Consider the following 26,292-nt stretch of genomic DNA (forward strand, 5'->3'; position numbering starts at 1 on the left):
CATATATACATAACATTGTCATACTTTAATTTTCAATGACATGGCCACTTAAATTCATGCCTATTTTAGTTAATAACTTGACATTCAATGCATTTCAAATTTTGATATACCCACATCACCTAATTATAAGTTAAGAAATTCATAAATGAGCATAAACATAGCACTTGCGGTCTAGTTAAGCTTAAAATTTGTGCACTCCCACAATGATACGCTTCTATATTTTGAAAACAAAACATACCGATGATCCTTGTATATGAGATGGTGGAAATCATTCAAAACTCTCCAAATGATAGAATATAAAGGGTTAAAAATAAAACCTTATAAATAGAAACAAAGCACAATAATGACCTCTATATTTGAGATAGTCAAAATTGCAAGCATACATACACACACACAAATGTAAAAGAAAGAGATTTGAGAGAGAATCTCTGGGTGAGCAAGACAACTTCTAATCTTTTCACTTCCCTTCTTTCCTTCTATCTCTCTCTCTCCAAACAAATGAAAGCCAGGGAGATGGTTGAATTGGGGGGATAGGTTTGGTGAATAGAGGTTGAAGGATCAATGGCAAGAGAGGGCAAATATAAAGGATGGAGAGGGGTCCAAGACACATACAAGAGGAGATGAGTAGAAGACATGGATTAGTTTATGGAATTGATACTTGTAACCACTTTAGGTTAGGTCCAAACAAGCACCCAGGTGAAGAAGGTGAGCGTGCGATGCCTTCTCAACAAAGCATAGGTGAGGGCCGTTTCCCGCTATGATCATGATTGAAGCATCCTTTTTGGCTATCAATTTTAGTTGGTTGTTATTGTATTTGTTTAAATGGACATAAATGGATCTTGCAATGTAACAATATCTTACTACTATATTATTTTAGCTATAGGTTTGGAAAGCCCTGAACCTCCAGAGGGCTTCCTGAGCCTACCCCCTTTTTCAAAACTCCTTTCTTTAATCAAAACCCCCTCCCCTCCTCTCTTTCTCACGTGTAATATCTCATTCTCTCTTCCCCTTTCCTTTTTTCATTAAAGCCTCCCCCCCTCACCTTCTTTTTTTAAATTAAAACCCCATTCTCTTTTTAATTAAATTCATCCCCCCTCCCCTCCTCTCTCTTATGTGTAGGGCCTAGGTTCTCTCTCTCTCTCTCTCTCTCTCTCTTAGATTAAACTTTTTGATTTGAAAAATTTTAATTAAATATTTTAAAAGATTTTTAATTTAAAATTTTTCAAACGTAGTTTTTCACACACTTTGAGAAGGAGATAGAATAAGAGAGAGAGAGAGATAAGAAGAAGAAGAAAAAGAAGAAGGATAAAAAGAAGAAGATGAAGAGAGAAGGGGGAGAAATAGGAAAGAGAATAGTCTTTTTTTAATTAAACATTTTTCTTCTCCCCTCCCCCCCTCTCTCTCATGCGTAGGGCCTAAGTTCTCTCTCTCTCTCTCTCTCTCTCTCTCAGATTAAACTTTTTAATGTAAACTTACAAAGAGCAAAAAAGAAAGAAGAGGAGAGGGAGAGAGAGAGGTGGGGGGAACACAGAGAAAGAGAATTATAGAGAGAAAATATAAAATTTAAGAGAGAGAGAGAGAGAGGAAAAGAAAAAAGGAAAAGAGAGGAGAGAGGGGGAGATAGAGACACAGAAAAGAAAATGAGAGAGAAAATAAGAAGAGAAAGAATTTGAACACTGAGAGAATTATAGAGAGAGGAAATATAACATTTAAAAGAAAGAAAGAGAATTATAGAGAGAGAAAATATAAAATTTAAGAGAGAGAGAGAGAGAAAGGAAAAGAAAAAAGGAAAAGAAAGGAGAGAGGAGGGGAGAGAAACAAAGAGAAGAAAATGAGAGAGAAAAAATAAGAAGAAGAGAAAGAATTTGAACACAGAGAGAAAGGAAAGATAAAATTTAAAAGAAAGAGAAAAGAAAAAAAGAAACTTTCTTTTTAATTAAAATAAGAAGAGAGAGAGAGAGAGAAAGAGAGAAATATACAAAGAGTAAAAAAGAAAGAAGATGAGAGGAAGGGAATAGAGAGAAAGAGAATTATAGAGAGAGAAAATATAAAATTTAAGAGAGAGAGAGAGAGAGAGAGAGAGAGAGAGAGAGAGAGAGAGAGAGAGAGAAGAAGAAGAAGAAGAAGAAGAAGAAGAAGAAGAAGAAGAAGAGAGAGGAAAAAATGAAGAAAGATGGGAAAAAAGAGAAAAGAGAAAAGTCTTTTTAAAATTTAAATATTTTTTGAGAGAGAGAGGAAGGGAGAGAGAATGAGAGAGAGAGAGAGAGTACTATATTATTTTTGCTATAGGTTTGGAAAGCCCCAAACCTCCAAAGGGCTTCCCGAACCTTGTAAAATATTACACGGCGCAGCGAACAAAATCTGAGAAAGAGATAGAGAGTACACAACAGATAAGAGGAGAATCAGTAAATTCTTTAACTCCATACAACTGATACAAAGATGGCTCTGTCCATCCGTGCGCTTCCACTGTGTGAAGCTTAGATGGCGATCTAGACAGAAAATAGGTGAAGAGTTTAAGGCTAGCTGGAGCAACAACTCTGACTGGGTGAAAGATGAGTGTATGATGGCTGCGAAGGGGTTTAGCTTTTATAGCCCGTGAAGGTCGTTAGGTCGGCCTGCTGACCGACCTACCATATGAGCCTCCACCAGTCGGCCAGGGAATATTCCACGGAATATTCCCTTTACCATCGGGCCGGGGGCGCTGCCCCCGGACCCCCACCAGGGGGGCCGCTGGCCCCCCTGGGACCCCCCAGCCAGGGGCTGCTTCCGCGGCCCCCGGACCCCACAATAGGGGCCCCTTTTAACTCCCTTACCACACAACTCAATGCAATGTGCCTCGAGTTGCTACCAGCTTAACCACTCCGTCTAACCCAAAGATTAGACCCACAACAGTCACCTTTTTGCCATCCGGTCACATAGACCTCATCTGATATACAAGTCAGGACTCAACCAATGTCCAGGCTCACATTTGGCTTCTCCTCATAATGGGGGCCTTACAACTTTGAGCACCATGGATCATTGGTAGCACCTAATGAGGGTGGGGCATTGATCATATCTAACACCCCCCCTCAATGTCCACCCATAGGTGAACTATCTCCTCGGCCCAATGCCGAGTCTCTGAAGATGAACTTGAAGCAGATCCTTCGTAAGTGCTTTGGTGAAGATATCTGCTCCATTCTCCTTTGTTGGACAGTAGACCAATTCCACTATCCCATCCTCCATCAAATCACGCACATAGTGATACTGGATCTCTATATGTTTGGTGCGTGCATGAAACACTGGATTTTTGGCAATGGCGATGCAACTCTGATTGTCACATCTCAGCACCGTTGGTTCTTCATCCTGCACTCCCATATGCCATAGAATCCTTCTCAACCATACGGCCTCACATGCAACAAAACAAGCTGCCTTGTACTCTGCTTCGGTAGAAGACAATGCCACTGTTGGTTGCTTCTTACTAATCCAAGAGAAAATTCCTGAACCCAAAGAGAAACAATAACCAGAAACTGACTTCCTGGAATCAATGTCTCCTGCCCAATCTGAGTCACAGTTCCCCACAAGAGAAGTTCCGAAACTGTATGTGATACCATAGTCAAGAGTTTTCTTCAAGTATCTGAGCACCCGCATCCCAGCCTTCCAATGACTCTCATGAGGTTTGTTTGAGAACCTGCTCAAAACACCAATAGCAAAACTGATATCTGGTCTGGTGTTACACAAGTAGATCAGATTGCCGATCAACCTCCTATACCTCCCAATGTCTGCTAATGCTGATGTATCCTCGACGGATAACTTTGCATTCACCTCCATAGGTGTAGCTATCTCCTTGCACTCGGTCATGCCAAATGCCTTCAAGATCTCCCATGCATACTTCTTCTGAGAGATGAAGATCTTTCCTGGCTCTTGCCAGACTTCAATCCCCAAACAATAGTGCAGCAAGCCCAAGTCTGTCATTTCAAACTCAGAACTCAAAGCCTTTCGAGTTTGGTTGATCATATCTTCATAGTCACCTGTAATAAGAAGGTCGTCCACATATAGGACAATCACTACAGACTTTTTACCATCCCTGTAAACATACAAGTTAGCATCTGAGGCACATCTTTTGAAGTTTAGGTTTAAAAAGAACCTATCTATCTGCTGGTACCATGCTCTTGGGGCTTGTTTCAGCCCATATAATGCCTTCTTCAGTTTACACACTTTGTTCTCAGAATGGGGGGCCTCAAACCCTGGTGGCTGAGCCACGTACACCTCCTCCTTGAGGTCACCATCTAAGAACGCTGACTTAACATCCATTTGGTACACTGGCCACTTCTTGTGGGCAGCCACTGCAAGTACTGTGCGAATAGTGGTCATTCTGGCAGTTGGGGCAAATGACTCTTGAAAATCAAACCCTTCAACTTGTGAAAATCCTTGAGCAACCAGTCTAGCTTTGTACTTTTCTAAGGTACCATCAGCCTTGTACTTTACCTTCCAGATCCACTTGGTGCCAATAACCTTCCGCTTTGCTGGTCGATCCACTAGCTCCCAAGTGTCATTCTTCATTATGCTGTCATACTCCGCCTGCATAGCATCCTTCCATGATGGATCTGCAGGTGCTTCTTCTAAGTCAGTTGGCTCCTTTACTTCTCTCATAATCTCAACCATCAAGGCCATATTGACTATGTGAGCAGAAGCCCTCCTTTGCTCCTCTATTCTCTGAGACCTCCTTGGTCCGTCTGCCTTCTCCTCAATAGATGCAGGCATAGGATTATTGTGGTCATAGAGCTGCTTCACCCAGCGCGGCAATGGCTTTTCCGGTGGGGTGATGTCAGGTTGGTGAACGTTTTCCTCATCATCTGAAGATGATGCTTCCTCCTCCTTAAGGATAGGGATAGCTCTCGAGACATGTTCATAATGGACTACTTCTTCGCTTGATGATAAAGTGGAAGAACTTGCCTTCTCCTCCTCCACTGTATGTGGCTCCTCCTTGAACACCACATCACGAATCGCGATGATCTTCTTTGCCTCTTGGTCATATAACTTGTAAGCCTTCTGCTCATCACTATAACCCAAGAAGATACATTTTCTACTTTTTGGTTGTAACTTGTTTCTCTTCTCATCTGGAACATGTGCATAACATTCACATCCAAAAATTCTGAAATGTGAAACAGATGGTTTCTTACCAGTGTAAGCCTCATGAGGTGTTTTTCCCTTGAGAGCCTTTGTATAGCTCCGATTTAGAATGTAGACTGCAGTATTAATAGCTTCAGCCCAAAAATGGTTAGGCAATCCCTTGCCCTTTAGCATGCATCTTGCCATCTCCACAATGGTGCGATTCCTGCGTTCCACAACACCGTTCTGCTGAGGTGTGTGAGGCGTCGTCAATTGACGCTTGATCCCTTTGCTCTTGCAAAAGCCTTCAAACTCCTTTGAGTTGAACTCACCACCACCATCTGTTCTAAATTTCTTCACACTTTTCCCTGTTTCATTCTCAACAAGTATTAGCCATTCTTTAAACTTACCAAAAGCTTGAGCCTTATCACGAAGGAAGTACACCCACATCTTCCTACTGTAGTCGTCGACAATCAACATAAAATAAGAAGATTCCCCCAAGGCCTGTGTAGGCATCTTACCACACAAGTCAGCATGCACCAACTCTAGAGAAGCCTGTGCTCTATTCTTGCTTTCTTGTGGAAATGCCTTTCTTTGTTGCTTGCCCATCATACAAGCTTCACATGGTTCCTTCAATTCAGTTATTGTAGGTAGGTGAGCAACCATACCTTGCTTTTGCATCTCCTTCAATACTGCAAATCCGATGTGTCCAAACCTTTCATGCCAAAGCTTACTTGTGCCCACTCCAGCGGTGGCTGTAAGAGCACTTAGCTCATACAAGTTGTTCCTTCTTTCTCCTTTGCCAACAATTGTGCCAGCACTATCAATAATTTCTGCACCTGTCTTCTTGAACCTCACTTCATGACCAAGATCAGTTATGGCAGCAACTGATAAGAGATTTCTCCTGATTTTGGGAACATACAACACATTTGAAAGCTTTTTAACTTCACCATTTGCAGCAACAAAAGAAATAGTACCTGTGCCCGCAGCAGGGCATTTAGCATCATTTCCAACCGTCACAGTGATGGATTCTTGTAGAGGCTGCATAGAACTGTATAGACCTTTCTTGTTGGTCATGTGACGGGAGGCCCCACTATCCAACACCCAAGAGTCAGTGGTAGATTCTTCTTGCGCCGAGGAGCACACTTCCTCAATGGTCGCCATGAATAATTCCAACTCTGCTTCAGCCGTATTGGCTGTCTCTTTCCCTTTACTTTTAAGGGTACCATTCTTTTCATCTGCCTTCTTGACACGACAATCTGCAATTGCATGTCCTTTCTTCTTACAGTAGAAGCACTCTCCTTGAAACTTCTTCTTGCCGCCCTTCTTCTTTTTGTCACCATCATTTTTGGTGGAGGAAACACCTTTGCCTTTTGCATTGGCAGAGAATGCAGCATCTCCATTGTTGCTTCCTTCTCGGGCTTTCAGCCTCAACTCCTCCTCCATTAATAATGCACAAAACTCCTCAAAAGTTAAAGCTTGAGGTCTCACCTGAGTATTAAGGGCAGTTACTAGTCCATCAAACTTTTGTGGACAAATCCGAAGACACCTCCGAGCTAGCTCTTCGCTAGTCTTTTGTATCCCAGCGACAGCCATCTGGTCGCGCAGATTCTTAATCCGAGTGATGAATGCTTCAACCGTCTCTCCTTTAGCAAACTTTTCCGCTGCTAGTTGATTCTCCAAGTTTTGAATCCTTGTTTGGTTTCGTGTTTCATACTGACTCCTTAGTACATTCCAATCCTCTGACGCTTTGGTTGTATGCTGAATCAGAGTCAAAACACTGTCAGAACAGCTTGTAACTAAGGCACACAATGCATCTGCATTCCTTCGTTTCCAAGCTCCTAGAAGATCTGCATTCGGAGGAATCATCATACTAGGATTTGATGGGTCGGGGGTAGGCTGTGGTTCTGCGTCAGTCCCCAGCATAGTCTCCAGAAGCTCATAAGAATCAAGGATAGTTGTAATTTTGAACTTCCACAAGGTGTAGTTTGTACCATCTAACTTGCCTTCGCTGAAGGTTGGTGGACGAATCCTCAGTGTTTGAATAGCCGGTACAGTAGCACCACCTCCTGCACCGCTTCCTGATGCGCTAGAACTGCTTCCCGGAGTCGACATCGTTTCTCTTTGCTGTTGAAGCCTTTGCCTCTTGCACGCTCTCCAATCTCTAGAGCCCCCTGGGCTCTGATAACATGTAAAATATTACACGGCGCAGCGAACAGAATCTGAGAAAGAGATAGAGAGTACACAACAGATAAGAGGAGAATCAGTAAATTCTTTAACTCCAAACAACTGATACAAAGATGGCTCTGTCCACCCGTGCGCTTCCACTGTGTGAAGCTTAGATGGCGATCTAGACAGAAAATAGGTGAAGAGTTTAAGGCTAGCTGGAGCAACAACTCTGACTGGGTGAAATGTGAATAAGAGGTGATGGGGTTTGATGACGATGTCCAAGAGAGATTCCAGCGTGCTTTAGGCTTCCTGACGGTTGCGGCATCTTTCTCACTGTTCTGGCGCTCCTCTGGAACTGGTCGTCGTTTGAGTGTCCGAAACGCTTGAAACAAGAAGCAGTCCCCTAGGAAGATGGTATTGGAGGGATTTATTCTAGAGAAACCCCCCAAATGCTGTTTGTCGTGAAAAATCGTGGCATGGGCTGAAAAACCCTTGGCTGGGAGTAGAGGATCTTCAGTTTTGAATTGAAAGTCTTCAGGCTTGTGGTGCTAATAAGCGATCCATAGATGTTGAGGTAGTGGGCATGGATCATCAGACGGTGAGGTTCCAAGATCTATGCCAATGGCAGCCCATCAGTAGGTGGATGGTTGTCACATGAAATCGGTGGAGCTATTGAAACCTTCGCAGTGAAGCTCCTAAAGTTGCAGTAATGGGGTCATGTTCGACTTCTGGAAAAATTCCTTGACATTGGAGGATGTAGTAGACAATCGCCTTCAGCCGAGTAGCCCGTTCTTGAAACAGGAACAGAGCCTGCAAGAAAAGTGGTGCACTTCCTAGGGGGTGTGTCTGTCTCACTGTGCAGTGCATGGTGCCCGTGCTAGTGGAACTGGGAGATGGGTCTAACCTTGGGCAGGCCCTTGGTAATGTCCCACACTTGAGGACCCAGTTTGTGCGGCTTCTGAGGTGCGGTGCGAAACTCAGGGTGACAGGTCCGAAAGTCCTGCCCTTGATGTGCCCTGAGTGTGAAGTGTGGGAGGGGCTAGAGAGGACTCTAGATGCAGTGAGTATGGTGCACCACAATGGCGAATGAAGGCAGCAATCACTTTTTTTTTTTGGGTGGTGAATGAGAGAGAGGACGTTGGGCAATGTATGGGACACCTATTTAGTCACGGGGTGGTCGCAAGAATTGTGATAAAAATGCGTGACTTTGTAGGTATTCCTTAATACAGGCTCTAGCTCTTAGAGGAGTGGTGGACAAAAAGGGGTGATTACACCTTGCAAAACGGGTGTCACTCATATTTTCTAATAGTTCTAAGCAAAAGGCTGGGAGGAGAGTAGCGCGCATCATCAGCCTCGTCATGGCTCTACTATCTATTCCTAGGTTAAGATCACAAAAGAGTGGAGGGAGATGGGCTTTCTCTGCTGCAGGTTTCTGGAGTATCAGGAATTTGAGAAGTCGGAGGTAATTACAAGTGGTTAAGAATGTTGGATCGGGGCAGGAAGAGAAATCTATAAGGAAGCGATTTATGGAGGGAAGTATGTCTTCTGCCCTAAATACTAAGCACTCCTCCGGGCTTCTAGCATTTACATTATAGATTCTCGGGAAGTCAAAATCCCCATGTAAATCTTTGTTGTAATCCACTCCATGCCTACGGGGGTAGGGCATGTAGATGGGATCATTACGCTCTTCGAGGAGGGAGCTACAAAATGCGGTCCAGGCATCAAAATTGGTGTCCCAAATCCTCCTCCGCCATTTCGGCTCTGCTTGGTAGCCTTGGATGGATTTGGGAACCAGACCGACCTTGTCTTCCCAGTATTCTTGTGGCTCTTGTCTCCACCTGGTTACTATCATGCTTCTCTCTTCCATCCATCTGTTTGCGAGTTCGTTAGCCAAATCTTTGATCTTGGCTACAACTCCTAGAGGTAGGGCCCGCTCAAATGGCCTCGTATGTAGCTCTCTCTGGTGCCATATGACCAACTCCTGGGGCCAATCTATAGGATGTGTATCATTTCGCAGTGGCATGGGCTCCTCAGGAAGTTGTCGTGGAAGTATGCGTGCTCGGCGTTGGGCCTCTTCTGCTAACTCTTGCCTCCTTCTCCTTGCTGCAATTATGCGTTCAGGTAGCTCGGCGTTGGCAGGTTCCTCCTGTGGGATCTCTGGTTGAGGCGGACTCGGCATCCTTTGTGGCTCTTCTTCCTCATCTTGCTCAAAGTCCGGGCCCTCTTCGACATTTCGCGCTACCACAAGAGGAACGACTGGTGGTGGTGACGGTGGTTGCTCCTGCTCCTGAAAATCCAATTCCTTGAGCTCTGTAGTGGAAAGGCCTGTATGGCGCAGGTAGTCGAACTGTTGCTCTTTAGTTATTCCTGAACTTGTTGGAAGCTCTCGCTCTTGAAGGCCGTATCGTAGCCCCTGGGTGCTTAGTTCCAACTTTCTTTTTACCTGTTCCACTGTATCATCGCCCTCGGCTTACGTCACGTGGAGCACCGTGTTGAGAAAGGCCTATCGCTGGGTCTTAGCGGTTATCTTTGCAGCCTCAACCCTAGCCTCGGCCAGCATTCTTTCACACTATGCCACTACAAGCCATTCTGTTAAATCCCTCACCCTCTCAAAGTTCTTTCTTTCCCACTCCACAGCTCTCTCCTCCATCTTCTGCCTTTGTTCCTCTAGCTGGCCCGCCAGGTGGTCACCACCTGTTGCTGCTCATTTGATAAGAACCATAACTGGTTTCTTTCGTTTAGTTTCTGAGCGAGCTGCTCTTCAGCGATCCCTCTTGCTTGATCAACAATGCTGAGCTTGTGGTGCGCTTTGGTTAGGATTTCTGATTTCTCTTGGACCAACTGTTCGAGGCTCTGGATTTCAGTGCGGAGCAGCCTCTTCTGATTAAAGGTCATGGCCATGAGGGCTTCCATGTCCTCCTGGGAGGTCTCCAGCGCATCTTGCAGTCTCTCCACTTCATTCTGTAGTTGTTTTGCTTCAGTTGTGCTGAGACCCCTTGCCCTTCATTTTTTAGGAATTCGATTTCCATGATTAGCGTGTCCTGTTCTTCTTGCTCGTGCCATGACTGGGGCTCCGTTGCATACTCTTGTGGAATAGTGGCTTCGCCTTCCTGAACCTCCCGGTAGAGCTTTTCCACTTGGGCCACCCTTTGCTGGAGATCACTGTATTGCTGCATCAGAAGTTTTATGTTCCTTTGTTCCGCTACCAGGCTCTGCTCCTCATCCTCCAGCTTTTGCCTAAGGTGGCTTTCATTGGTTTGGGCTTGCTTCGTTTTCTCTTCTAGTTGGTCTTGCAGGGTCTTCATCTCTCTCCATCTCTCAGCTTCTTGCCTTGAGACCTCTAGCCCGAGGGCCGCTGACGTCTCCTTTTCTTTCTCTAGTTCTAGCAGAGCCACCTTCTTTTCTTCTTTTGCCTTGTCTAGTTGTGTTAGCAACTCGGCCACATATGCATCATAGTCTGTGGCAGGTATGGGAGTGTTGGGCGTGGTGGTTGATGCCTCTAGCCTCTGTCGTTTGGGATCTTGCCGAGACTCTGCATCTGCGATGGCGGGCCTTTTCAATCGAGTTTAAGGGGCAATTTCAGCCATCCTACTTACAAGTATCTGCATCATGGTCATGAGTTGTGCCGTGTCGAGAGGAGGCATGGGGTGTGCAGTGGCGGCGGTCATGATTTCAGCTGTTGCTGGCACAAAGGAGGGAGGGAGTGGATGTAGGAGGGACTTGCCCTTGCCTACGACCACTGGTGTTGCTTCCACACTTGCACTGGCTTCAGATTTATGGCCGGGGCTTGCGGGTTCGAGTTCTCTGTCCCCATGGGTCTCTTCCACCGACCTTCGGGTGGCTTCCGCCAGTTCGGCCAGTTCCTTGAGTCGCTACTCCTCAGTCTCTTCCTCTGCCCTCCTTTTCCTGTCCTCTTCCGCCTTCTTTGACTCCTCTCCTATTCTGGCAAGCTCCTCCTCCTCTTTCCTCCTCCTTCTTCTCTTTTTTCTCATTTTGTTTCCTATAACTTTTGCTTTGTTCTGTGGGTTTGGTTGCTTGCGGGGGTGGCACTTCCTGCTCTCCCTCGTTGCTCACTGTTCTTTCGCTCAATTCCCTTCCACCATGGTGAGTTGAGCGTTGATGTGCCGCTTCCTTCTCCATGACGCCCTCATTATTTATTGCTTCGTCTATGATGGCTGTCAGGATTCCCCCATATCTGATTGTAGCCACTTTCGACATCGGTTTCTTCCTTGTGGAACGCGCTGTTGAGGTAGGGGACTCCTCTCATGCTGGTGCTTCCGTTGGAGTGAGGAGGGCAGCTAAACTTTGAATGGTCTTCTGTATGAATCCATTCTAGTCTATTTCTTCAGGGGTTCCTGCTGCTATGCTTTCCAACAGTGGGACCTTGATCCTGTTCATCAGCGCATTGTAATGCTGGCCTGAGAAGAGGGTATGGATCATTTTTGCTTGTAGTTTCACCACTGGGTCCGGGATGTCAGCTAAGCTGATTCCATCCACAGTATGCACCGCTTCTTTCTTGACTCCCAGCATGGTGTAAACGTCTCACCTCGGCCTTCTCTCTTTCTTTGGCACAAGCCCCAGGGCCTTTTCTACGATCGTTGCATTGAGGAGCACTTCGAATCTCCTTTCTTGCTCCCCTGTCCTTATTGTGACGGTGCCAGAGTTCCTGCTTTTGTCAAAATTCCTCAGGAAATCCGTGCACATGCTGTAATCCACCGCCTGCCCCACCTTCTCCACGTACTTGTGGAGATGGCATCTGTCCACTAAGTTTTTGATAGCGGGTTCCTCCATGATGGCTTCGTCCAGATTCAGTGTATGCTTGAAAGTGAATTGACTGAATCCGCACGTCTCAATGGGGATGCCGAAATTGGTCATTTCCTCTTCTGAGAATAGTAGTTTGCCTCCTTTGTCCTGTCCTGCCATGGCGGTGACCTGTCAACACACCATGCCAACATTTAATGCCTAACAATCGGGGCATTTCTAATTAGAACTAAGTTTGAGAGAAGAATAGATGGGCTTAAAGTGGGCACACTTGCTTAGAGGTTTGACTATTGCTATTGTTTTATTCTGCAACATTCCTCCATAGAAACTTTCTTAATTAACAATCTGCTAGCTAGATAACATAACTTTTTATCCTTTCTCTGCTCTTGGTCACCTTGCTTCCCCCTCCGTCAGGAATCTTGCAAAGAATCCTTCCTAGGATTACCATAGGAAGGACGAGGGAAGCACTTGTTCGCGTGGGATGACTTACCTAGCTAATAGCCAATTGTAGAAGTTTGGATTGTATTCGAGTTGGGAATGACAATCTAGAGTGGATGGTTGGATGGAGACTTAGGAAATGTAGGTCAAATCATCGTGGAAGAGATCTCCGGTATTGAGGCGACTAGCAACATGTAATTCCTCTTGGGTGAGGAATTGGTCAATGTAGGGGTGAGCGAGCACATGGTCATCTAGATGCTGATCACGGGTGATGGCCAAGACCCTAAATTTGATAGGTGCCACATACGTGGGGTCATATTCGATAGTTTTGATTGCCCTGCGTTGCTAAGCATTGGTCATTATGCGACGACCTTTTTTCTCCCATTGGATCCTTAGCGTCAACCACTGCTGCAAGAATGTGGAAGGTGAGCTTCCCATCTGCGTGAGCTCTTGCAGCTCATGTTCAGGGGCAGAACACGGAGGCTTTCGATAAGAGGTAATAAGCCTTCTGAGTGCAGCCTGATCCTTCGAGATTTCATCGTTTGCTATCAGTTCAGCAGCAATTTTGGGAACTTTAGTGGTCATAAGTTCGTATTCCTCCCAAGTGCATGGTAATGCACGAACCATCGAAGCAAGCGTTTCGTCAAGAAGACCTAGTCTAGCCTCTCGTAGCTTCTAGCAAATGTAGTGAAAGTTTCATCTAACATTTTAATGCAGGTTATTAGATTGTCCCCAGAAGTTACAGCAAGGTCCTTAGCCAAAGAAAGGAAAGGTCGTATTGCGTATGAAGGTTTAAGACCCTTTGGTAGGGCTGGTGCAAGTGGACTAGATAATTGCGACTTCCTCATCGGTATCACGGGTCGGGCCTCGCACTCGGAAGCTGTTTTAGATGCTGTAGGAAACTCTAGAGGCACGGGGGTTGTACTTGGTTCTAAGTTAGCAGTAATCGTTGTTTGTAAGTTCTCAGGATTCGGCAGGTTTAGGACCTGGGGCATTTGCTTTGATCAATAGATGAGCTGAGGCTTGTTAGCCACCGCTGGCCCTGGCCTGTTAATTGTGTTCCGAGCGCCACTTGTGTAAACCTCTCTTGTTAGGAATAGATTGCTTGTAGATGAGATTTTTAGTTGGCCATTTTTAGGCGCCCAAATCCAGGGATTGCCCTCATAGTATCCTTGTGCCCTGCAAGAGGTCTTTGGGAATCCAGCGCGGCGTGGTTGTGCGTCTACGGCGGTAGTGCCTAGACTGCCTCTTGGGTCGAGACGGTTGATAATTTGGACGTTTAGGGTCACACCTGGGTGGCTTACCCTAATGTGGTTTTTGTCGTTTCGACACCCATAGAAATTTGGACTCTTTGGCCTTGTGAGCGCTCCTAGTGGCCATGGATCTGGGGTTGAGAACTCGGCACGAGGTCATAGTTTCCATTTGTTTAGATCCGGGCTGAAGCGTGGTCGTGGGGGTTTCTATCGGCGGATTCATAAAAGTGGGGGAGTTAGGGAAGCCCTTGCTAAAAGTCATCACTATGCGCACATTGCCAATGGCAAGATGTATGTGATTTAGGTTGTAATCCACATTACAGTTGGTTTGTTTCTTGAAAGTGCGACCTAATAGTGATACATTACCAGCATCCTTGGTGCTAGGAAACACAAGGAAGAAGGTCGGTAAACTTTCATACTCGATGGAAATGACCACCTTGCATTTCCCTAGGAGTGGGTAAGTGGTACCCCCAAATGGGGTGAGCTGAGCATTAGTGGGCTGTAGTTGCGGTTGACCAATGCGTGTCCAATGGTCATGTGTTAGGATGTTGTAGTCAGCACCTTCATCAATCAAGGCATCAAAAGTGTACACTACTCCTGCTGCAACTATGATCCGCAGGTATGCCAGCGCCACTACTTCTTTGTCCTGATCTGTCAGGTCAGTTACAGTAGCTATGGGGACGTTCAGTGGGGGTTCTAGCATGGGCGGTTCAGTAATGGATGTGAAGGAGGATGACTTCTTAATGCGGCTGCCATTAAAAAAGCCTATTCCCTCACCGTCAAGTGTCTCCAACTCGACATTTTCGGTCCTACCGATTACGCGTACCTTGAAAGGCCCTAGCCCCCGAAACTTCATCTTCTGTTATGTCCTTTTACCGAGTACAACAGAACAAGGTCCCCTTGTTCGAAGTCTCTTTGCATGACATGCTTGTCAAACCACATCTTTCGTCGAGCCTTTTCACAAATCAGAGAGTGAGTGGCGAGGAGTTGGGTCTCCGTTAAGTGCTCAAGTTCTACTAAGCGATTGGTCCAAGCCTCTCTGCCCTCCCAACGTTCCTAGACTGCTAGCCTCAAACTAGGGATGAAGAATTCTACGGGCAGAATGCCTTCAGTTCCGTAAGTCAGCCTAAAGGGCGTCTGTCCTATAGCCATTTTATAAGCTGTGCGATAGGCCCACAAAGCCGCCATTAGCTTGTTATCCCAGTCACTTCTCGAAGTAGACATGACTTTTGTAAGCACATTGACTAGAATTTTGTTTGTGGATTCGGCTTGGCCATTAGCTTGAGGGTAATAGGGAGAGGACTTCCGGTGAATTATTAGGAAGGTAGAGAGCAAGTGGGCAATTACTTCATTAATGAAGTGTGTGCCTTGGTCGCTTACAAGTTCGATTGGACAACCGAACCGTGAAATGACCTGCTCCCATAAGAACTTAGCAGTGGTTCGAGCATCATTCTTCCTCGTGGCTCGTGCCTCTGCCCATTTCGTTAAATAGTCGATTGCCACTATGATGTATCGAGCTTGGGAATATTGGGTTGTAGGACTAATAGGCCCAATAAAATCGATGCCCCATTTTTCAAAGGGTTGTCGGGCTATGACAAGGCTTAGCTCCATCTTGTCCTTCCGCACAGGCACTCTGGTCCTTTGGCACTCATCGCAGTGCTTTACAAATTTATCTGCATCGCGGAATAGGGTGGGCCACCATAGTTGGGATTGTAGCACCTTTCGGGCTGTGGTGTCCCCACTAAAGTGTCCTCCAGCGATTCCGCCATGTGCTTCGTTTAATGTGTCGTGCATCTCATGCTCACACACGCATCTGCGCAATAAACCGTCCTGTCCCAACCTGTAGAGTTGGCCAGCTATCAGTTGATAGGGATGCATTTTTAGGATAAGTCTCTTCAGCCTGGCCTTCTCAATGGGTCACTCCGGTAGTCCATTTTCTAGCACTTGCACTATGTCATCAGCCCAATACGGCGTCAGATCAGCTCTAAACAATTCTCGTTCACTAGATAAGTTAAAAAGATGGCCATCCGGTAAATCATCAGGCACGCCTTGTCCAGCGGCTTCTCCTGTGGGTATGCGGGACATGTGGTCAGCCATGTAGTGCTGCTTTTCTTTGCGTACAACCACGGAGAAGTCAAACTCCAGTAAAAGGAGTAACCATCTAGCTATGCGCCCCGTAGCGCAAGGCTTGTTCACAAGATATAGTAGGGCTTGATGGTCAACGAAGAGGACAAAGGGAGTGGCCAACAGGTAATGCCTAAATTTCTTTACCACAAATACCATGGCCAACCCCTCCCTTTCTGTCGTGGAATAAGTAATCTCGGTTTCTGTGAGCTTCCTACTGGCAAAACTCACCGGGTAATCCAAATTATGCTCACCAGGATGGCATAGCACGGCTCCAATAGCGAACTTAGAGGCGTCTATGTGCACATGGAACGTTACATTCCAGTCTGGGGCTCGCAATATTGGTGCAGTCGTAAGAGCCTTTTTCGATTCTTCATATGTGCGCTGGCAGTCCTCCGTCCACTCAAACACTATCAACAGCTTGTACAAGGGTCTAGCTATTAATGCATAATTTAGCACAAATCGTCGATAATATCCAGTGTGTCCCAAGAAGCACTGAACTCCCTTGTAGTTGTCGGGTGGCGGTAGGTCAACAATGACTTTGACTTTGGAAAAGTCAGTGGCAATGCCGTTCCTCAACACTACATGCCCCAAGATGCATCCGTCTTTTACCCAGAACTGGCACTTTAAGGGGTTTAGCGAGAGGTGGTATAGCCTACACCTTTCAAAGACAGCTCGCAATTTCTCCAAGTGTTCGTCCCAACTAGAGTGTAAACATAGGTCATCTATGAACACTTCCAGTTCGCGCCTAAGCATGTCTTTAAAGATGGTGCACATTAGGCGCTGGAAAGTTGCGGGTGCATTCATTAGCCCAAAAGGCATGACAATGTAGGCAAATACGCCCCATTCCGTGGCAAAGGCAGTCTTGTGCTTGTCGTCGGGGTGCACTTGTACCTGATTGTAACCCGAGAAGCCATCCAAAAAACTGTAGGCTTCCTTCCCTGCTACCCTCTCCAGCATGTGCTCGGTATAAGGTAAAGGATAATTATCCCTTTTCCTAGCGGCATTCACTTTTTTGTAGTTGATGCACACTCAGATTTTTCCATATTTCTTCATGACAATCATGATAGGTGACACCCAGTCCGTGTGCTCGATCTCATATATGAAACATGCCCTCATGAGTTTGTCAATCTCCTCCTTCACTGCATGGGCGTGTTTAGGATTCATGGGCTAAGGTCGTTGTTTTGTTGGCACTGCATCTGGAATCATTGGGATGTTATGAGTCACAACCCTAGGGTCGACTCCCTTAAGTTTCCAGGCAAACACGTCGATGTACTCTTGCAGGAGCACAACAAGTTTGGTCTCTTCCTCTTCCGCCAAGTCATCTGCGACGAATACCGGTCTTGGTTTTTTGCCTTTTCCAGCCAAGTTAACCTCCTTGACTTTGGCAGGTCCCTCTATCGGTTCACTAGTCTGACCTTCTCTCTTTGCACCTAGCAGGACCACCACTCTATCACCCTTTTTAAATTTTGTAAATCGTTTGGGCAGATCCTGTGGTTTCCTCTGCCTTTCTGCTTTTGAGCCCCTTGCTTGCTTCCTAGCCTCCTCTTTTAGCCTCCTGCGCCTCAGGTGGACTGGCAAGTCTCCCTTGGTGTGTTTGACTTCAGATGGTTGCGGTATCTCGGGATCACTCTCAGTACTAACTTCCGACTCTGAGTTGAACTCGCATCCTTCACTTGAGGAAGGCGTTTCCCCAGGGGGTCTTAGTTCCGTAGGTGAATTTATCTTGAGCATTGGGATTACCCACTGTCGTGCTACTTTAGCTTGCCCATAATCTACGGCTTCTATTCGTTCCAGCCAGGATCTGTCGCACTCCATTAGTATGACTCCTTTTTTGTTTCGACTGAGCCCTTCCTTCCTAAGCCTTAAGTTTGCCCTGATTTTCTCTATCGCTTTTCCTTTCGTGTCGTACTCTATCGTGTCTACCTCTTCTTCACTCTCTTCTCCCACAGAGTGACAGTCCTCATACTCCTCATCGTCCGGGTCCTGTTCTTTTGATTGCTCATCATCCCCTAAGCTTCCATGTTCACTCTCCTTGTCGTTAGTAACTAAAGCCCAGTTATATAACAAGTTGAGGTCATGGACTTTGTTCCATTTCCATTTTGGTTTAGCTAGAAGGTCACGTAGAGGCTTTAGGTTAGCGGCCAAATTGCCGTTCAATTTATCGGTCAGATACTCTACGATCTCCTGAAGCTCTAGTTTGTTGTTGGGGATGCGAGATGAGGCCGGTTTGCCTGGGTTGAGCAAGCTTCCTACCACCATGCAAAGCGGCACAACTGGCTCTTCAATTGGCACTGTGGTGGTTTTAGCAGCCTGCTAATGTGGTCCTTCCTCATTCGAGAATGGTAGGTCAATGGTTGCCAGTACGTGCATCCAATCCCTCTCATCCTCAGGGCATGGAATATATCTAGCTACTGATCCATAGGGCTTGGTCAATTGAGTATTGCCTTTTAGCACGGCTGAGATGGCAGCCAGGTCAACAGACGTCATCATCCAAGTGTCCATCTCTACCCTCACTGCACTAGTTTTGTTCCCTAGGAAAATCAATCCATTTCCCCAATCCTCTATGACTCGTGCATTCCTCATCCAAGGTCGGCCTAATAGTATGTCGTAATCCACTCCCTTCATGACAATGAAGTTTACCGAGAATTGCACTCCGGCAATCTTTACCGGCCAATTCTTTAAGACCCCAAATGGTCTTACCTTCATTCCGTTTGCTAGCGTGACATTGAATCTAGCGGTCTCTATGGGAGGGTTTCCCCATGCCTCTAGGACTGCATGGTTTAGCACACTAACACTGGTGCCTGTGTCTACAATTCCCTTCCGAGTCACGTCCCCTAAGGCTAGGATGGGCAAAACTGCGTGCATTTCAGTGCCCTCCCAAAAAGCATTGATGTGCAAAGACTTAGGGTCTGTGTGTAGAGTTAGACTTGGGATCTGTGTAACTACGTCGTGATCTCGCAGATCAGTGCCCACAAGTTCCACGTGTCCCTCGATCGAGTCTTTTAACTCCTACCACAAGGAGTGATTTTGCCTAAGTAGATCCTCCAGGCTTAGAGTTACTGGGGTGGACAGCAAAGTTGTGAGGAGGCTAGTGGACCCTTGTCTTCCTTTGAGGAGGCTGGCAGTTCTAGGCAATGCATCTTGTCTGCCCTGGTAAGCTTCCCCCCGGCCTTGCTGCTCAGCCTCTTTTAGGGGTGCAGGCATGTTCCCAGCCAGTGGTTTTGAGGGTGAGACTGGTGTGTTAACACTGGAGAAGTCGTCCATAGGGTCTTCCAATATGGGTTCAGCATTTTCAAGGTGCTTTTGGCCGTCCTTGACCCACTCCTTGACCTTGGCTAGAGCTTCGAGTTGTCGTTTGGGATGGGGATATTCCCCTACTTTGGCACTCCCTAGCTCTGCTGTCTTAGGAGCCAAGGTCTCTGCCTCTGCGTTTGTGACCCTCTTTCCCGTTACCAGCGTAGTCGTTTCCTCGGTTTTAAGGGTTATCTTCGCATCAGTACTCTTTTTCCGTCTCCTCTGACTTTTCTTCCCTATTAGGTTGCATCAAGGTTACTTGGCCCTGGTAAGGAGATGCCTGCTTGTTTCGTTTGAGCTCGCGTCATAGCATGTAGTGGGATGGGCATATCCTCACTACCGAAAGTTTCAACTCCAAAGAGCCCCAAGGGCACCGATGGCATGTTGGCAGCGCCCGTTGATGGCTTCCGCCTAGGACAGAACAGGTGTGTGATTCCACACTTTGTGCATCGGAGATCCACTTTGTCCTTGTTAGCTTGTTCTCGCTCTGGGCAGTGTGATGAAATGTGGCCTGGGTGGCTGCAAGTCTAGCATGTGACCGGATCGTGGCTTGGCCCTCCAAAGCCTCTGCCTCGTCCTCTTCCTAAGGCCATCACCGGTACTGGCCGGTAGTCCATCAGGACTGGGTTGCCCTCCTGGTCGTAGGATACATAATGATTGACATATGCCTCTTTCTCATTGGGCTCCTCCACAAAGTGAACATCAGCATCGCTAGGTGGGTGAGTCACAAAAGGCCCTAATGGCCTAGGTATGCCAGTTGGGTTCATCTCCAACCTAGGTACGACAGGTCTTGGGTCAGTTGGTGCTGGAAGAGCTAGTTGGGTTCCCCTGCCCAAGAAATTAGGTGGTCTACTGCCTAAGTATGGAGGGTTGTACTGCTGCGTATACGGGAGTCTCCTCGGCATTCTATAATGCGCTGCATCATGTCCGAATCTACCGCAATTTGAGCACCACCGGGATCTAGGATCTTGGCACTCCACTGGGAGGTGATTGCCGCCGTAGTACACACATTGTACATGTGATCTCACCGGCTTTTTGACGAGCTCTTGTAACCGCGCAATCTCCATCCTCATCTCTGCCATCCCTTGGTCATGGTCTGCACTCTTTTCCTTGTCCTGCGTGCTAGCAGTTGCTTTTTCCCCTAAGGGGGTTGATCTCTTAGGGTCCCTCTGGTTTGCATTATCTCGGTTGGTAGCCCTCATGCTTCGCTCTCTAAGTTGATCATCTATGCGTATTGCCTCCTCGAAGACTCGAGCTAGCACGTCCCATTTTGTAAGGTGGAGTTATTGGCCAGAGCCTTGTAGAGCTCCTCACTCCGAATCCTATTCATGAACACTGTAGACACTGCCCTTTCGGTAGGTCACTCGTTGGCAGGGATTCTCTTGTAGAGGCTACGCACCTGAGTAACATAATCCCTAACGTCCTCCTTCTCCCTTAGACTGATATTCATTAATCTAACAATGAGGTTGTCCAAATACCCTGCCTCTGAGAACCTTTTGATAAAGAGGCCCTTAAGGCGAGTGAAGTTTGTACATTCTGCGTCATCCAGACTAGAGTACCAGGTCCTCCCCTTGTCACCTAAACACAGGCCGAAGGCTTGAGCTCGCTGCGCAAGGTCAGTAAGACCGTTTGCCTTTACTTGCTCAAACTGCTCCATGAAGCTATACGGGTCACTGCTAGGTTTGTATCGAGCTAGTTGTTTCGCTACTACAGGGATTCTAGCCTGCCCTTTAGCTCCTTGCGTGACTCCCAATCCTGACAATAGCATGGTGGCTAGGGTAGTAGCACTTTGCTCCACGGATGTATTGTCCATGAGTCGCTTTGCCACCAGTTCGCTCAACTTTATGCCAGCCTCTGCTGCCCGTTCCCTCTCTACATTCGGTCCGGACTTGGCTGCCCCAGCTAGGTCTAGCACTCGTCTAGCCTCGTACATATCCACGTCCTGCTGCAGCCTTCTAGCCCTTTGCTCATGGTTGTAGGCAATTATGCCTTCCAATGCTCTCTTGATAGCTCTTCTCTCTTCTTCCAGGTTAGCCACCACTTCATCTACAGGTCTACCTTGGATCTCAGTCCTGGTGAGTAGATTGTAGTCATGGACCAGTTCTTGGACCGAAGTTGGAAATTCTCCTAGGTCTAATTGGTCTTCCCCTTGACCGCTTCTTGATCTCGAAATTATTTCTGCTTCCAGCTCCACGAGGTTGTCGATGAATCCAATTAGCTCCGGTAGCTTCCACTCCTCTATCTTGTTGCTTCCCGTGTCTTTGTGTTTTCTCCAGGCACTACTAGTAGGGTGCTCAGGCACCTGTCTAAGTCTTGGGGTCTCCTCCTACTAGTGGGTTCCTTAATGTTATTAGGTATCCAAATGTGTTCCTTATTATTTGAAGACAGCGTCGATCCTTACTTGCACGTTGTGCTTAGTGCTTTCGTGGTGCTTGGTGCGAAAACAGACTTTTCTCTTTTCTTGCAGTGCAGGTTTGGTGGAGCACAAAAGCGAAATGCCAATGCAAAAAGAGTTTAATACAAACTCCACCTTGTTTCTACCCACATTCTTAGTCTAATTTGAGTTTTCAACCCAGTTCCTGGCTATTCTATGGTCTTTCCGCACCCTAAGTTCGATTAATCTCTGAGGTTCTAATGGCCAACTTGGGTTCTAGGGGTGTTCAGGGTTGCATCCTGGGGTCAGGTCTGTGATTAGGTCAGCAAAAGACCCTTACACTTATGTTCTGGAAAAATGGTCCGATTCTGGGAATTGGACCGGGATGGTTCTACTCTGAGAGTCGAACGGTCCGATTCTGGCAATCGGACCGGTATGGCCCAACTCTAACAGTCAAACGAAGTGGTCCGATTCTGGACTGGTCCGAGTCGGACAGGGGTGGGTCCAATTCCTTTGATTGGACGAGGTGTCTGGTTAGACAGGCTGGTCCGAGTCGTTTGATCAGACAGGATGGTCCAATTGGACAGTTGAGTGTCCAATTATAAGCGGCAGTCCGAGTGCCACGTGGCACATCCGATCGGGCGGGTCCGATCCTAGTAATCGGACTAGACTAGTCGACTCACTCTCACAGTCGATCGGTCCGATTCTGGCAATCGGACCAGTATGGTCCGACTCTAACAGTCGGACGAGGTTGGTCCGGTTCTGGGAGTCGGATGGTCCGACTCCAAAACTCGGGTGGTCCGATTCTGGGAATCAAACCACTGTAGGTTGGTCCAGACTGTGCCGGCGGCGGGCGCGATTCTAGCGCGTTTGAATCCTCCCTATTGTCTGCTGGACTCAATCATCACAAAACATCCCATAACCGATCAGAGCGCTACTGGAACTCACTGGACTCACCTGAAGTAGCACGAATCGAATGCGCCTAGAATTGGGGTTGGGTTTCCTTGTCCTGTGAACCAAAATCTCTCTCTCTCTCTCACACACAACAAAGCCAACTAAGAAAATGAGGTCTATCCTGGCCTCCCAGGCCTCTTAAGGTTCTTTCTCAGCATTGCAAAACCTTACAGCCAGTTCCCTGTCCCTGGTTCACCCAGAAGCTTGAGTCTGGTCCCCTATTTTCCTGTTTCCAGCAGTAGCCAGAACCTTTGTTTTCTCTGGTTTTACCCTAATCTAACCTCCATCTAGTGCAGCCAATATGAAAAACAGAAATGCAGAGCAGTAGTCCTAATCTAATGCTTTCAACAAACCCAAATACTTACCTGTTCCTCAGATTAAAATCTCCTAAGTCTCCTAGTTATCTCAAGCACTGGTTCAGGCTGCAAACCCTACTTCCATGCTCGGTCTGATGCGCGCGGCGCTCAAAGCTCGAATCCGTTAGTCCTAGCAACGGAACCACAATGTGGGAGCCCTTCGAGCTCTACCCCGAGACCTACAGACCGCTTATTACTTAAGTGTTTCGAACTGAGTAGCCATGGCTACCTCTCACATAGCCATCGCGTAGCGCCTACCTTGTGGGTGTAGTGAGCTTACCTTGATGCTCGATCGAGTATCTTCCTCTCCCTTGCACCCCTCCAGCTCCACGATCCTTGAGGCGAGCTCAAGCAACCTCAATCCCTCTCCCATGAGCTTCATCCTCCATAGTCACGTTCAATACTAGAGGGGAGAAGAGAGGAGGAGACGATGAAGAGGGAGAATGGAGAGCTTCTCCTCCAAGATCCCTTGCCCTCCCACGATCACTCCCTCACACGCTCTCACGCTCTCAATCCCTCTCACAAGCACAAACAAGGAGGCACGAGGGTGAGAAACAGGAGGAGAAGAAGAAGACACTGTCTGCCACACACGAGGATGCTCTTCTCATTTACTTTTTAACTTTATATACATGCCCTAATTTCCATGGGCAGTCATCTCCCTTTTTTACATGGCCGACCGTTAGCCTAGGCCCCTTTTCTCATTGTCCGTCTATCCTTCTACTTCCTTTCCACCGCCTGTCTATATTTACAAATTGCACGGGTGAGAGCCCGGTGCTCTTTTACATGATTTCAGGGTGCGCCTTTTCCATTTTAAAATGTGTCTTTCCCCTTCGACATTTGCCTTGGACTTTTGAGGTTGCCCTTGTGCTTTTGGTCTTCTTCCTCTTCTTTCTTCAGTCGGGCTACCTTTTTTCTGCCTTTGTCCTGCGTCTTTTCTGCTTTATTTTGCTTTCTTTGTGTTGGGGTTAACAAGTCATATGACCCTTAGGTAACAATAGGTTAGAACCCGACTCATGCCGTTTTAGGGGACCGGAATGGGACTTTGCCATATGGGCAGAGAGGTTAAGCAGTGTATCCCTCTCATTTCCCATTCTCTTTGAACCAAGTGCAGCATGGGTCTACTTTGGCTTGGGTATCTCTGTGTAAAGTAGGATGTCTAAGATTCGACCCTAGAATACTGTTAGGAGACCTTGGCCACTAGGAACCCCAATTTCAGGTCAATCCTAGTGGGTTCAGCTGTGAATGTTCCATTGCCAGGCAGACTCAGGAAACCCTAGGAGCGCAACAAACCCCGAAACATTCCATGGGAGTTCCGAGAAGTGACGCTTAGATTCGTTTCTTGATGGACCGCTAAAAATGTCCCTAAATAGCCATTAGGGCGGCATGTTACAGTTGATATCAGAGTAACCAATGAATTAAAAAAACAAGATAGGAATAAATCGGGAAGGGAGAAGTGATGTTTTCACTAGGAAAATATTTTTCCTATTACTCATTTGTGGATTTTTTCCGCTTCTAGACTTACGAGGCATGGAGTAGGTTCCTTGTATTTCATATCATATTCAAGACAGCTATGAACTCTTAAGTTATTGTCAATGATCCAACATGATGGGGATCCTGGATCAAATCTACAACCCTTCACCGTTGTATGTGGAGAGGCGTTAGGCTTGGAGCATGGGATACTGCTTTATAGATGTCAACCGACTTGCCTATCTCTAAAATAACCTGAAGAGGCTGAAATGGTTGGAAGACTTGAGTATTATTAAGTTATTAATCTTCCATGAGGCTCATGTAAATTCCATCCTACACATTCGATGCCGACAAGTAGAACATAATTGCTACATCTATGAGGAGGTGGTCAAAGTCTTGCCAGCATACAGAATTAAAGTAATGGGGTGAAATGAACGTCATGACTATAAAAAACGGGGACTTTTCAAACTTCCCATGACTTATCGCTTCCTGAGAATCCATTCTTCCAATCCATATTACTATTCTGTCCCCGTAGTTGAATCCAATAGGGAATTATTAACCTGGCATTGATGTATCTCCTGAAAAGAAAAGCACCACAGCCAATGTCTATCTATTCTTGAATAATTGTACTTGAGGCTTATGCTTCTTTATAAATAAATAGGAATTTTATGTTCATTTGAATTGTTGTATAGCATCGATGAAAAATAAACTACACATTGAGATAAGTTGCGAAGAGATGTGTAAATGCAATCTTAACGCAAAGATTTTAAATTGAAAACCAGATACGACCCCAAGCGCAGAACCAGAGTCTTGTTTCTGCACTAAGCCCAATGGAGGCACAAGAGAAGAAGTTTCTTCTCAAATAGATTAAACCACCAGAATTCGATGGAAAAGGGAAGTCTGTTGAAGTTGATGCCAAATTCTTGATTGAATCGATGGAGTATTACTTTAGTGTAGTGGGAGCAGCACCTATAAACTAGGATATGATTGCCAAGCTCAAGCTTACCAACTAGGCTAGACTTTGGTGGAAGCAATGATGTAAGGACCGGACCAAGCAGTCTTTGAAAGCACAATAACTTGGGATAAACTAAAGGAAGCAATGCAAGGAAGATACATGCCACTTGGATACATAACTTAGAAGATGAATGAGTTCTTCAATTTGAAATAGTTGGGCCTCTATCTCTGGAGTCGTACTACTCGAGATTTGTCTCATTGTTGAAATACACTCCGACAATGAGTATTCCCCAATAAGTCTCGAAGTTTTGTGATGGGCTGAACCCACCATTGAATAGTTGGTTGGAATCAATGCGTCCTTCAGATTTTCAAGATGCATTGATAAGAGCGAGACCTATTGCCCAAGAAGTCTAGCCAAATCCCAAGAATAATAGACCTTGGTCTTGCAAAGACTAGAATCCATGAATGTTGAAACCTCAATTCAAAAGGGCACAAGGATAGAGTGAAGGCCAAGCAAGAAGCTGAGGGAATATGCAATCAGTGACTTTGTCCCCACTCAAAGAAGTGATTAAAGGCTGCAATGTTTTCACTATAATGAACCTAGGAACTTTGAAAGGGAATGCCCCAAACTTGGTGGTGAGCATCACCAAGGAAAATTCAGCGACCAAGCCAGAGCTACCCGCAGCCGTAGTCGTGCAGTAATGAAAAGGGAAAAAATTTCCAATATCTCCCCTAAGGGAATCAATGAAGAAGATGACCCATCCATGGAAGTTGAGATTGAGAGGGCATCTATTCATGCTGCTCTTCATAAAAAGGGCCCGAACTACCAATTCTCAATGATCCAAATACCATTAGATTACCAAGGTAAGAAATTCAAAACCCTGATTGACTATGGCAACACTCATTCTTTCATTTCACCAACTTGTGCAAGAAGGTTAGGAATAGCCACTGTAGCTGTACCCACTCTACTTGTCGAATTAGCAAATGGGCAAGAAATCACTTACATTAGATAAACTGCTAAGGTGGAATTCCTACTTGAAAACAAGCCCACATCCAT

The sequence above is a fragment of the Lygodium microphyllum genome, chromosome 7 (genome assembly GCF_053477565.2).
Source record: "Lygodium microphyllum isolate KBCC chromosome 7, Lygodium_microphyllum_v1.1.10, whole genome shotgun sequence".
NCBI classification, from domain to species: domain Eukaryota; kingdom Viridiplantae; phylum Streptophyta; class Polypodiopsida; order Schizaeales; family Lygodiaceae; genus Lygodium; species Lygodium microphyllum.